The following is a 13,171-nucleotide window of genomic DNA, read 5'->3' as shown; positions in this document are numbered from 1 at the left end:
GCGGCCTCGCTAGGGTGCGCTGGGAAAATCCAGGCAGCTCTTCCATGGTGCCACAGCCAGGGCAAGAGAGGTGGGGTAGACGAACACACAGAGCAGCACCAGCAATGCGCCCAGGGGAAGTACTGCCCCATGGAGAGCTGGGAGGGCCAGAGCCACGGCAAAAAACACTGTGATGCCCTTCCAGGGGCCCTGCCGAGGGTGCGTGACCTACTGGTTACTGCAGCAGCGCTGGGGATCCAGGCACCTGCATGCAGGTCTGTCGCTGTCCTAGCGTAACTTTGAGCATGTCACTTCATTTTGCTGCACCTCTATTCTTCCAGCTGTTGGGAAACTGATCTGCCTTGCAGGCGCTGTTTGTGAAACCTATTCATAGCCCGGCAGGTGCACTAAGGTAGCCTAATTAATGGGTTCTTTTATTTCCTTCTAGATGGCAGGGCCCAGTGGCATGCCAGTCCCGCCCCCTCCGAGGAAGTCTCCGCCCCCTCAGCTGACACATCCCCTAGGAGCGGCGAGTTTTGGTTGGACGTATTCCTGGGAGTTACATCCCATGACATCATCTTTAATTAAAGATTAATCTTTAATTCCTGGAGACTCCAGGACAAATCTCAGAGGGTGGGCAACCCTAGGGCCCCCAAAACGCCAGCACTGCCAATAAGAACTTCAGCCCCCCTAGGAGGAAGCAGAGAGAAGTGCAGGAGGGGCAGTGCGCCAGCCCCACGGGCGGCGTCGACCACCAGCCCATTGCCAGTGGGCGTCTCGGTGCACGCTCTTTAGTGGGTTTGGATAGGATGCCGTGAGCACAGCCATCCGCACTTTGATGGGCAGCGCACAGTCCCTGTGCAGCCACGTTTGCCCAGCAAATATTCGATACCCGGATTAACAATTAATAAACATCATTGAAACCCAATAAACAAACCAGCAGCCTCCCGGCAGGTGCTGGCCGTGCTAGCGCACCGCTCGGCGAGCACCAGCCCCGGGCAGGACAGAGGGCCTCGTGACTAGGAAGAGCTGAATTCCCTTCCTGGCTCTGTGTGACCCTGGGCAAGTCACCCGTGCTCTGGGCTCAGTTCCCCATCTGTGAAACGGGGACGAGGATCCGTCCCTTTTCTCGTCTGTTTAGACTGTGAGCTCTGTGGGCCAGGGGCTCTCGCCAGGTGTATGTGCGGTGCCTGGTACAACGGGGCCCTGAGCTCAGTGGGGGCCTGGCAGGGGGAGAGGCTACTGCAATAACACCAAAAAACCCTCTTCTGAGTCATTGTTTGGCTGGCAGCTGGGGGCACCTCCGTGCTTCTGCAGGCCTTTCACAACAGGCGCGCCAGACTCCCTGCTGTCCACTTACCACGGGGCCCAGTCTCGGCCCAGGCCTCTAGGTGGGACCAGCATAGGAAGGGTAACACTTGATGAGGGAGGGTTTGGTAAAGGAGGCCGGAGATCTCTGTAGAACATCCTCCAGGGCAGAGGCGAGCTCTGCCCCACCGTGGGACCCGCTGGCCCATCGTTTCACAGGAGGGCATCTCGGGGCCTGCTCAGAGGACGGAGAACAACGGGCGACACGGCACAAGTTTCACTAGTGAAGCCTAAATTAGGGCAGGGGGGAGAGGTTCCCTGCAGACAGGGCTAGCGTGACTCCTCAGCATATGGGTAATAGGGGGGTCCCCTCAGGACAGGGCTAACGGGATCAGGTGAGAAGGGGGCTCCCTCAGGACAGGGGTACCAGGTCTGCAGCCATGTGAGCAGGGGAGACCTCTCTCCAGCCCCCCCTCTTGTCCCTCTCCCTGCATCAGTCTCTCCCCCCTTGCCGAGTGCCGCTAGCAATCTGAAGCTGGTGTGGCGCGGGCGAAAGCCCCGGAGAGCAGCCCGCTAGTGCGACGGTTGCCTCTCGCCATGGTAACAGGGCCGCCTCTCAACCCCGAGCGATTCCCCAGCCCCAGCGCGCACAGATCCCACTGGCCCAGGGGCCCCCAGCGAGCCCCAGCAGCGCGCTGCCTGCATTGCCAGCGAGCCGCCAGCCGTCACCTGCCCATGCAGTCCGGGAGGGGAGCGAGACCCGTTGCAAACCTGTCAGGGCCTGGCGAGGTCACTCCTCCGATTAGCTGAATTGCCAGTACTACGAGCCTCATCGGGAACTCGCCCAGACAGCACGGAGGGCTCCGAGCGTGCAAAGAGGGAACACCTGCTCCCCGCCTCTCCACCTGGCATCACACCAGTGCGCACGGCAGCACGGGCTGCTCCTCGCCTCCTCACCCCTGGCCTGCCCTGAGCTTCACTTCAGAGGGTCACAGAATTTAACGCCAGACGAGACCACCAGATGGTCCAGTCTGACCCCTGTATTTCACAGGCCACCATCACCACCCACACACTAAAGTGAGACCAACGTTTCACAGCCTACAGGCGACTGGGCTTTTCTGTGGCACAGGCAGAGGACAGGACGGACTGAGGTGTGGCAGTGCCCGAGGCCCCTGCTATGGCAGGGAATTGATGAAGTGAGATATACCCAGATAATCCTGGCGCGTGACCCGCACACCCAGCTCCAGGGGAAGCCGACAAACCCCCGCGGTCACTGCCAATGTGACTTGGGCGGAAATTCCTTCCTGACCCCACATGGTGATCAGACAGATCCTGAGCACGTGAGCATGAACCAGCCAGCCAAGCACCCAGGAGAGAAAATGCTCAGCCCCATCTTAAAGCACCGATCCATCCCACCCAATGTCCCCTCTCCAGCCGTGGCCGTTCCTGATGCTTCAAAGAAAGGAGATTAAAAAACCCAAAACGCTGAATATGCTGGGGCGGGGGGACCCCTGCCAGCAGCTGGTTGAAACCACAAAGCGTGAGATTTAGGAACACGAGACATAAACAGGAAGGCCCAGAGCCCCAGAACTGCTGCTCCCTACCTCCACAAGCAACCCCACTCCACAATCACACTCCCAAATCTGTCCCGCTCCCTCTTAAAACGAACTAAGTTATTTCCCCCACAACTCCTACTGAGCAGCTCTTCCAGAACCTCACCCCCGACAGTGGGAAACCTTCTGCCAAGTTCCAACCTGAATTGGAGTCGTGCTGGACAGATGTCCCAGCTCCTTCCCACAGCGCCATAAGTTTGCTGTGCTTTTAGACGGGTGCTGGGGTCCTTACATTAGCCATTCGCCCGCAGAGACCTGGGTTCCAGCGGCTACATGGGGATAGGAGCCGGGTGGCTCTCATCCCAATCCCTGTTTTTGCATCTTGCCAAATCACTGTGGTACCAAGCCTGATTGCACATGACTAGGAATCTGCTCCAGAGGTGCCAGGAATGGAATAAGGGGGGGCGGATGGACAGGACAGGACAGGACAGAGGGGCATGAGCAGAGCAGGCGAAAGGCCAAGGGTGGATTGTGTTGAGTTCAGGGTGCAGGTGCTGGTGGTGTTGGTGGCCTGTGATGTACAGGAGGTCAGTCTGGATGATCCCTTCTGGCCTTAAATTCTAGGGAATAGCCAAGGGGCCTACAGGACAGGACAGACGGGCATGAGCAGAGCTGTCTTTGGAGGGCCAGGACTGCAACAGCAGAGGGTGCTGAAAGTCCAAACTGGGACTTCATGGCAGAGTTGTGGAGAATGGAGCAGTGCTAGGTGCTGGCTATGAACTGAATCAACAGAGCTGGGATGGAGGGCCTGGAATAACACTGGAAGTTATGCAGAATGTTTCCCCCAGATTCATTCGCCCACCTCTCTCTCTCATTCGGTGCCCTCCTGGGACCATGGGTCCCCTCCTCTGCCCGTGTGACTTGCCTCTCTCCCAGTCAGCTGGAGGATAAACCAAGTGCCAAAGAACAGGCAGGAAGTGGTCTCTGACCCTGTGCAAACAAAACCCCCTCAGCCCCTTCCTGGGAAGTTGCATTTTCCTTGCATGGAGGAAAGGAGAGGTGGCTGTTGTAGAGTAGCAGGGAGAGACCTTGTGAGGCTTCTTTGACTTCAGGGAAGATGTGCAGATTAACACCAGCTGAGGACCTTGTCCTTGCTCTTCTAACCTGGTCCCTACCTGAGAGGCAGGCTTCCTGCCTGCCACACGCAGCCGGCACTCGCGGGAGGCAACAGACCCGATGCTGGAATCAAGGACTTCACAGCGAGCGTGTGCGAGTTTGTCGAGTCTCTCCTGAGTGCAAAACACCACAAGTAGGCACTGTCTGTACCGCACTATCTTTCCACGTGCCATTAGCCATGTGAACGCCCCACTATTCTAGCTGGGCAGACGTTCACCAGGCCAGAGGAACCCTACCAGCTATAAGCCCTCCCCGAGCGTTCTCACCGGCGCACTTTAAACCAAGATCCAAAGGGCTTCAGTTCAAAGCCACCAAGAGCCGCCTTCTCGGCAATGCAGCCACTGTGTCTGCACTTAAAACACTGCTGCATAGACGCTCTCCACAGTGACGGGAGAGCTCTCCCACGGCTGTTGGTAATCCACCTGCCCGAGAGGCTCGGATTCTTCCATCGACCTAGCACTGTGCACCCCGGGGGTTAGAGCAGTCTAGCTATGTCCATCAGACTGGATCCTTCACACCCCTGAGAGACACAGCCGTGTCGCTGTACATTCCCAGTGTAGACCAGCCCTGAGCCTTGTAGAGTAGGCAAGGGGCGAGTCCTTTGACGGACATATTGGCTCCTCGAGTACTGGACCAACCCATTCTTGGACACACGCAGGAACATGAATATGCCTGTGACGTACACACACTCTTGGACGCAGATGTGAATGTGGCAAACACACACATGCGTGTGATGTACACAGACATATATGCGTGTGGTGGACATACACGTGTGTAGCATGTATATGAAACACGTGCTCACATGCAAGTAATAACCCTCTCATGCCTCCCCCAGAAGAGCGGTGTGAAGATCAGCAAAGCGCCGAGGAGGTGCGTTGTGCTGTAGAAGAGCTATGAATTATTGGGCCAGTGGCAGAGGGGGGCCAGCAACTCCCGCTGTGAGCACGCAGCACCTCTGAGCTCTGGCCCTCTAACTGTTACATTCTTTGCACTCAGGCTCCAGGGCACGCAAGCGCTGGAAAACGCCTGGCTGCCCAGACGTTGCAGGGACAGCACCGTGTGACACGGGGAATCATCCCCCCCCACTACGTCAGGCCCCTGTACCTGGGCCTTTCTGAAGGAGCTCACTTCAGAGCAATGCTGACAAGCTGCTTATCGGGGATGCTAATTCCACTTAATTGGGATGCTGGGCCCCAGAGGAGCCTCGTCAGGAGTATCTGAAGGCTGCAGAGGTTGGGGAGGGAATGTAGACCCTTTCATCTCAGTAACACACCCAGCCGGTCAGCAGAGACCACAAGCAGCCATTCTGCAGCCTTTGTGAAATGAGGCGGTGGGTCCCTGGTGGCAGAATCTGTCTCCGTCATTGGTCCCCCTTCAAGAGGTGAAGGGGTGACTAGACCGCCAAGAAAAAGCTACCTTCTTGTGAGGCATGTTGGCAGAGCTGCTGCCTATCTACTTCTGCCCCCTCAGCCCCTCCCAGCGTTAGCATGTTATCCTTACAGCACCACTAGGAGGCAGGCGCAGACATTAACCCCATTTTACAGCTGGGGAACTGAGGCACAAGGGTCGGGCAGGGAGCATGAGTCAGAGCAGGAAGCAAACCCAAGTCTAGCAGAGGGCCAGGGCAGCACTTTAACCACCGGACCATTCTCCCTCCCACTGCACAGTGGCATTACCATCGCTGCCCATGCTGGACCTCTTCTGTGGCCAACAAGATGCTTCAGTCTCCAGGGCTGTCCAGCGAGCACCCGTCCGCCGCGCGTCATTCACAGTGTGTTAAAGGAAGCGCTCCCCCCGCGGGGCTGAATCCCTCCCACCTGGGGGGTTTCCGATCTTGGCAGCCTCAGCTTTTGCCAGCAAGAGCTCAGCACGTCAGCGACAGCAGGTGCTGCTGGAGCACACAGACGTACAGGCGCGCGTACTCGCGGACCGCAGGAGCAGAAGGGAAACAGCTTCAGTACATTCCACCAGCCGGTGAAAAGAACGGGCTGATGAGCTGGGAACGGAAGGAATAACCTCTCAAGGTCCTTTCCAGCTCACCATCTCTGTGAGTCTGTGATTATTTTTCTCTCTGCACCGACTTTCTAAGTTTGCCCCCTGACAAGTGACATAACTCCTTGTAATGATGAGCCACCCAAATACACTCAGCCTGGGGGACTGCCTCAGCACAAGCCTGGTGCTGCCTGGCCCCTCTCCCCGGCAAAATGCTCTCCCCCCGGAGGTGTCTCCCATCGATTACCGTTACATAACAGAGGCGGCTATTCCTGTGCTGATGCGATTATATAAGTGTCCATGCCACCTGTCAAGAGGAGTGAGGAGGGATGGGACATGCCGGGGAGCTGGATTACCCTCGTTTGTACCATCGGCCTTCCTGCAATAATTTCCTCCGCTGTGACATGCCATCTGGCCAGCTGCCAAGCCCTGTGTGTGTTTAGAGTGGCCTCCAACCACAGCAAAGTTCTGCCCAGAGCAACACCTGAACCAAAGGAAGAGGTGAAAGATGGGCTCTAATGTGGGACTTCGGAGCCCTGGGTTCAAGCCCCCTCTTTGCCATTTTATCTGTCTGTACTTCAGTTCACCAGCTGTACAATGGGGAGGACATCACTACCCTACACCCAGCGGTGTTGGGAGCATAAATACATTGAGTGTTGAGAGCTGCTCGGATGCTATGGTATGGGGGGCCAGATACATCCCTTAGACAGATTATCCCGCTCCTAACCCCGCAGCCTGCAATCCACACATAGTTTATAGTCAGGTTTTTATCTGAAGAGCTTTGCTAGCACATAGGCTGATTCAGGAAAACGTCCCCAGTCAGGGCAGCCTGGCACTGCCCTGAACTGGGGCCCAAGCAAGGAACTTCAGAGACACACCAGTAGCATAACCCTGCTGGATTAGTGGTTACAGCAGAGGCTGGGAGTTAAAACGCCTTAATCCAGGCCCTGATTCATAGATTTCAAGGCCAGAAGGGACCACTGTGATCATCTAGCCTGACCTCCTGTGTAACTTACCCCAAGATAATTCCTCTGACAAAAGCAGGTCTTTCAGGGGAAACATCCAACCCTGCCAGTGATGGAGAATCCACCCTGACTCTTGGAAAGCTGTTCCAGTGGTTAACTGAGATGGTGTCTGTGGGCATCACATGAAAGAAATCGCTTCCCCTTGCTTTCACTCAGAGCCGTGGGTGCCCAGGGCCTCAGAAAAATCAGGCTTTCGGTGTCTCCATTGGGGCACCCAAACTGGGAGGCCCCAGATCAGTGGCCACCTTTGAAAACATTGCATTCAGCCCTGCCGTGCCTCAGTTTCCCCATCAACACAAGCCCGAAAGTAATGTTTGCACGCCTCCCTCGTCGAGATGCTGCCAGGACTAGTTGATGTCTGAGAGGTGTTTTGAAAATAAACAGCCCAATATAAGTGGCATTGGGCCTGGTAACTAATACCCTCCTGCAGGGCTAGTGGTTTATGGGGGGTAGTATGGGCTTGTGGTTAGAGCAGGGGCTGGGCTCTATTCCTGCCCCACTGTGGGACATGGGAAGCCACTTATCCTTTAACCTATCAGTCAGAACTGCCACCATTAATCAAGCCCCCAGGCCCTGTCTGCCAGTGATGGTGGCCTCAATTGCCTGCCTACACACTTCTCCAAATCCCTCCCTACTGTCGCATGCCACCCTCCCCATGCATGGCAAAGGCTCCCTGTCTAGAAAGCCACTTCTGTCATGTGCCTACATCTCACTCCCATCTGGCACAGGGTATGCAAGTGGTAAGCCGGGACTTCTGCTTCCCTGCTAAACTCTGTTGGATTTATGGTTCTCTCATCTTCTCAACCTGTCCTGAGCCCATTCATCTGTTTCGTCCACCTGTCGTGCCTTGGCTGACACGAAGGCTGTGAGCAATCGGGGCCATGGGACTGTCTTCTCTGCCATATGTCTGTACAGCACCTAGCACAAAGGGTCCCTGACCCATGGTTTGGGGGTTCTAGATGCTACTGCAATACAAATCAGGAATAGCAATAATTGACCACTAAGTCATGTTCCTGTCCAGCCAGCAAACTTCTCTGAAAAAACACTGCTGTGAAATATTAAACCATCAAAAACGGTCCCTATTTCTGCAGCACCCACACTAGAATCAAAACAGTGCCAGGAACTAACATGCTGTTCCCAGATGAGAACAGATGCCGGTGGAAGACACAGGGGTGTTTGGGCCTGAACGGTGCTTTGTGAGGCCATGTTGCTGGGTTTGAGCAAAACCAGGCCGGTTAATCCGCACTGAAAGCGCAGGACCGAGGCAGGCGGTAGTCAGGAATCCAAAATTGCCACGTGAATAGGAGGGCCAGGGAAACGTGTGACTGTCGAGCTTCAGAAAGGGGAGCTACGCCTCTTCCCGTATCCCATAAAAGCAGAAAGAGGAGGTACTGCATTCAATTTAAAGACAGCAAATTCAAAAGCAGCAGGAAGGAAAATGCTCTCTGGCCGTGTGATGAACCCGTGCGCTGCATGGCCAAGGGAGAAGTACATTCGGGATGGGAGGGATGAGGATGGGATGGTAACAGCATTACGGGCTTTTGGGCCGCATGCTTCGGGGCATGCTTAGCAGCCGCTGGGTTTGGGAGGTTTACTCGTCCCATGTGGGAGAGACACAGGCCCTAGCCGTGGTGTGCAGCGTGGTGGGGGTGGGGGTGGGGGGCAGCATCCTCTCCTGAAGCTCTCACAAGCAGGGTCCGGGAGTTGACTGAGCAAGGGTCTGTTTCTGGCGTGGCTACGGCCGGGGACCACACTACACAGGCCACTGCTGTCTTCCCGTCGGGAAGGGAGCAGAGTCAATTCATAGATGTCAAGGCCAGACGGGATTGCTGTGAGCATCTCCTCCCACATCACACAGGCCAGGATGGCTCTGACTAGACAGGTCCTGGGTCTGTTCGAGTTTGGCACGAGGCGGGATATGGAACTAGATCCACATGGCTCTGGGCTGGCAAAACGCAGGACACCAAATAAGACGGGCCAGTAGTCTGAGCTGGTCTGGCAGGAGGTGAGTGATGAGACTAGTTACGGTCCAGCGGGAGGCAGGGGAGTGAGCTAGTTGGCCACTGGATCATAGATTTTAACATCAGAAGGGACAACTCTGGCCATCTAATCTGACCTGCAGAACCCTGGCCAGAGCACATCAGTCACTGAGCCCTGCGCCGAGCCTGATGACGGGTGGCGTCTCCTCTTGAAAAGCAGCCAGTCTTGAACTCTGCCACTTCTCTCATGCCGCAGAGAGGAAATGTACAAAGAGGAAATTTTATTTTAAAAACGGGCAGATTTATGTAAACTTTGCTTTAAAAAAAAACCCACCGTCTCTGCCTCGCACGCAATAAAAGTGTAAATAAGCACCACGCAGAAGCCACAGAGGTCATTCCAGCTAGTCGCGAAGGGATGCAGAGGAACAATGCGAGACAATGCTTCTTTCAGAGATTCAGAGCATGCCCAGCCATGCCCTGGCCAGAGAAAGGAGAGTCTGCATGGAAGTCTTAGACCTACGAGGGCAGAATAGAGCTCCCGCTTGCACCCTCCTCAGTGGAAGAGCCGTCTGAGGGCAGCCTATCTTGTGACTCAGCTGGGAAGGTGAAGTGGTTTCCCCTAGGAGACCAAGCCACATGCTTAAGACTCTCTCCTCTCTGGCTGGGGATGCTCTGAGTCTATGGTAAGAAGCAACACCTTGCGTTTTTCCTCTGCATCCTTCGTGGCTAACTCAGGAGTTCCCCCGTCACCACAGAGGAACTTCCTTGGGCTCCATCTGCAAGGAGGAGTCAAAGGGTCATTCAAAGCGGGTGCTGTGCGTGACAGAGTGAGGGAGGGCGTGCATATGTGTCCAAGTGTGCACATATGCGAGTTGCCTGCACGTGTCGGACAGATTATGTGATTATGAAGAGGAATGGGAGTAAACGTGCAGCCTGGAACAAGGAGAAACATGCAAAATACAACCTCAGACTCCTGCAGTCACGGGCGTAAGGTGGCTATTGCCCTTGGCATACACAATAGTCAGGGCTCAGAGGGAACTGGAAGATACAAGCACTCGTTTTCAGATGCTAGGGGTCTCCCGTTACAACAACGCATCCAAAGGGAAGGCTGGATGGCATGCAGAGGATCCCTCCAGCCAGCCTACTCTTTCACTAGTTATGCATAAGCCAGCCAAAGAGCACAGTGTGGGGCTTTAGGCTGGCTGGCTACGGTATTTTGGTGCATTTTAGAGCCCTAGGATTTTATCGCTAGCCTCAGCCATCAGTACAAATGCCAAGCACAAGACAGGTCTGGATCTCAACATGTCTTACCCTGCCAAAAGAGCATTCTTCCAAAGCAAGGAGAAGAAAACCTAGATCTAAGAACATGCTGTGTGCGTGTGTGTCTGTGTGCATGTGTACACACATTATACACATGTATTATGCACATCCACACGTACACATCCACACCGTTCTATCATCTAACACTCATTCCCCCAGCAGCGGCAGGCACACATCTATACTGGATTTCTACTGTATCCATTGTATTGTTAGTGCTTGACGATGTGTTGCCATGGTCCGTGTGTGCCGATATTGTTGCAGGATAATACCTAAATGTTCCTTGCCCAACTCTTTAAACCCCAAACCGTATTATTTTAAAGAGAAACTGTTCACTCTGCAAAAAACCAAACAAATCAAACTGCAATTGGCAATTTCCTAGGAAGATTTCAGGCCCCTCCCTCTCCTTGATGGACTAATTAATGAAACATCACACGCCAACCTGAAATTTGCTAAACTTCCGCTTTAGCCGCCCCCAGTGCTCCAGCACTCCCACCAGCTAGACTGAGGAGCACCCTACCAAGGCAATTAGAGGAGTCAAATTCTCCAGCCCCCAAGGAAGGAGCCGTGCAAGACACCTCTGACAAGTCAGTGGAGCCCCCTTACCTGCATCCTCCTGCCCCCCACCACTCCTTGCCCGTCCCTCTGGGTTTTCAGACGAGCTGCTGGCATGGTTCTAAGCTTTCACCGGGGGAGAGAATCACACTCCAGGATCAAAACGGATTCCTGAGCAACCTGCTCCTCCGAAGCGGCAGGGGTTTAAACTGCACCAAGGGTGAGTGGGGACTTGGGGGCTGAAGGGCCGAGCCAAGGGGTACGGCCTTGGTTCAGCAAACCTTCTCTTCTGGGAATGCCCTGGTCCCCTGCTGCCCAGGCCCTTCCACCCCTGCCCGTGGGCAGCCTCTTTGGTCTGGTTTATCCATTCCAGGAGAAGAGCTGCCCGTCCTTCGCTCCCTGCCACGCCGCAAAGGGGAGCTGGGAAACTGCTGTAGTTTGACATCCGAGAGTCTCCCTGCGGAGTCGGCGCCTCGCCCGTCTGTCAGCTCAGCCTTTGCCCGGCAGCGAAGACGCTCTCTGGACCCCGGCAGCCTCGAATCATCCCGCCGGTGCCACCAAAGACCCCCCGCCGATCCACGCGCAAGGGGAACATGGTTCACTCAAACCCCTCGGTCTCCGCCTGGGCCCCGCTTTCCCCCAGGACTCCTCGGAGACAGAACAACAGCCGCCACCACCCCGCCCCACCTCCACCCACCGCTCCGTCGGAAAGCGAGAAAAAACATGCCCTGACAAATGCACGACAGATGGGATCCCAGCCAAAATCCATCTCCCCTCCCCCCGGCCCTGCTCTGCTCCCAGCAAGGCTCTGCAGCCGGCCTCCTCATGCACCCCTCTGCTGCCAGCCAGGCCAGCCGGCCCTGCCCGCCTTACCTCGCTGGAGAATCCTGCTGGGCTGCGCCTCGGCTTTGCAGGGCGGCTGTGTCCGTGCCAGCCTCTGCTGCTGGGTCTGAGCTCTTCTCCCTCGCCCTCGCTCTACAGCCGTCTCCTGCCACCCTTCCTTCTGGATCCCACTCCCCCCCTGCCCCCCTGCAGCGCTCGCCCCTGCCTCCGCACCCCTGCCCAGCCCGCTGTCCCTGGATCCCTTTTGCAGCCTGTGCTCAATGCAAAAGCTGAAATGCTGGACAGCTCAGTACCAGCGAGCGGGCCTCTGGGCCTCGCGCAAGAAAGTCGCCTGCTCACCACATCCTCAGCCACAGGGCCACCTGGAGCCCAGGAGGGGCTGATGCAGCAAAGCAGAGCTCCCCCCCTTACCCCCCCCCAGATCAACTTTTGCAAAACCAGTCAGGGGTTACAGCTGGGGGCAAACTACTGCAGGTTTCAGGGCGGAAAAGTGAGCTCAAGGGTAAAGTACGAGGCTAGGAACAGAAATTAGAGAGTGGTTTCTAGAGGCGGAGGCTGTTGAATGGTTGGCAATCCAAATGACGAGATCGCAATACCTCCCCACTGGCTCCAAGAAAGACAGGGGGTGTTAAATGTTTTTCAAAGGGTAAAGCTGTGCCATGACGGCAATGGTGCGGGGGGCAGCGGCCAGTGCTGTATTCTGCATGCCAGTGGTTGCAGTTCGAACCCTGATTTAGCTGTTGCGGACCAGATGCAAAGCCTTGTACTTAGGAGGTTATTAACTCTTTGGGGCAGGGACCATCTTTTTGTTCTGTATTTGTACAGCACCTAGCACAATGGGGTCCTGGTCCATGGCTGGTGCCCTTCGGTGCTAGTTGTACAAATGATAAATAATACTTTGCACTTACCTACCATAGCTCCTTTCATGTGAGGATCTCAAAGCACTTCGCAGAACAAAGCCCCCAGTGTGGCAAGGAAAGCACTGGTGCCCTCAGTTGTAGAGGAGTAAATGGAGGCACATCTGACTCACACACAGTCTTTTTAAAGACTTTTTTTGGATTTAGATTATAAGATCTTCAGGGCAGGAATCGTCTTTTTGTCTGTGTCTGCATAGCACTGAGTACAGTGAGGCTCTGGTCTGGTCTGGTCTGACCCTTGAGTGCTACCACAATAGAAATAACAATTTAAAAAATAATGTCACATGGCTAGTAAGTGGCAGTGCTGGGGGTGGAACCCAGGCATTGAGAGAAGAGCTAGGCAATAATTCATGGTGAGGATGGGGTTTTTGCCTCTTTCTGGTCACACACTGACCAAAATTCCCCAGCATTTACTGGTTATTTGCAATGATTTGCTCGATCATTTCTGCGAACAATTCCCAGTCTGTAGCTTGCTTGTGAGCAGCTAGCTGCAAGTGTGCAAACTGCCCGCTGTTTGGATGGCACAC

The 13,171-nt window shown here is 55.2% G+C and overlaps 1 protein-coding gene across 1 annotated transcript in view; it reads right to left on the bottom strand.

Moving 5' to 3' along the window:
* The window catches only part of SRRM3 (serine/arginine repetitive matrix 3), a 153,537-nt gene extending 141,699 nt beyond the window's left edge, over positions 1–11,838 (bottom strand). The window contains exon 1 of the mRNA XM_067537687.1: positions 11,758–11,838. The gene's annotated coding sequence lies outside the window, so the exon portion shown is untranslated. The remainder of the gene's footprint in view (positions 1–11,757) is intronic.
* Between the last annotated feature and the right edge of the window lie 1,333 nt (positions 11,839–13,171).

The sequence above is a fragment of the Emydura macquarii genome, unplaced genomic scaffold (assembly GCF_026122565.2).
Source record: "Emydura macquarii macquarii isolate MOO-44397 ecotype Brisbane River unplaced genomic scaffold, CSIRO-AGI_Emac_v2 contig_450, whole genome shotgun sequence".
Lineage (NCBI taxonomy): Eukaryota > Metazoa > Chordata > Testudines > Chelidae > Emydura > Emydura macquarii.
This window is presented reverse-complemented; position numbering and strand designations above follow the sequence as displayed.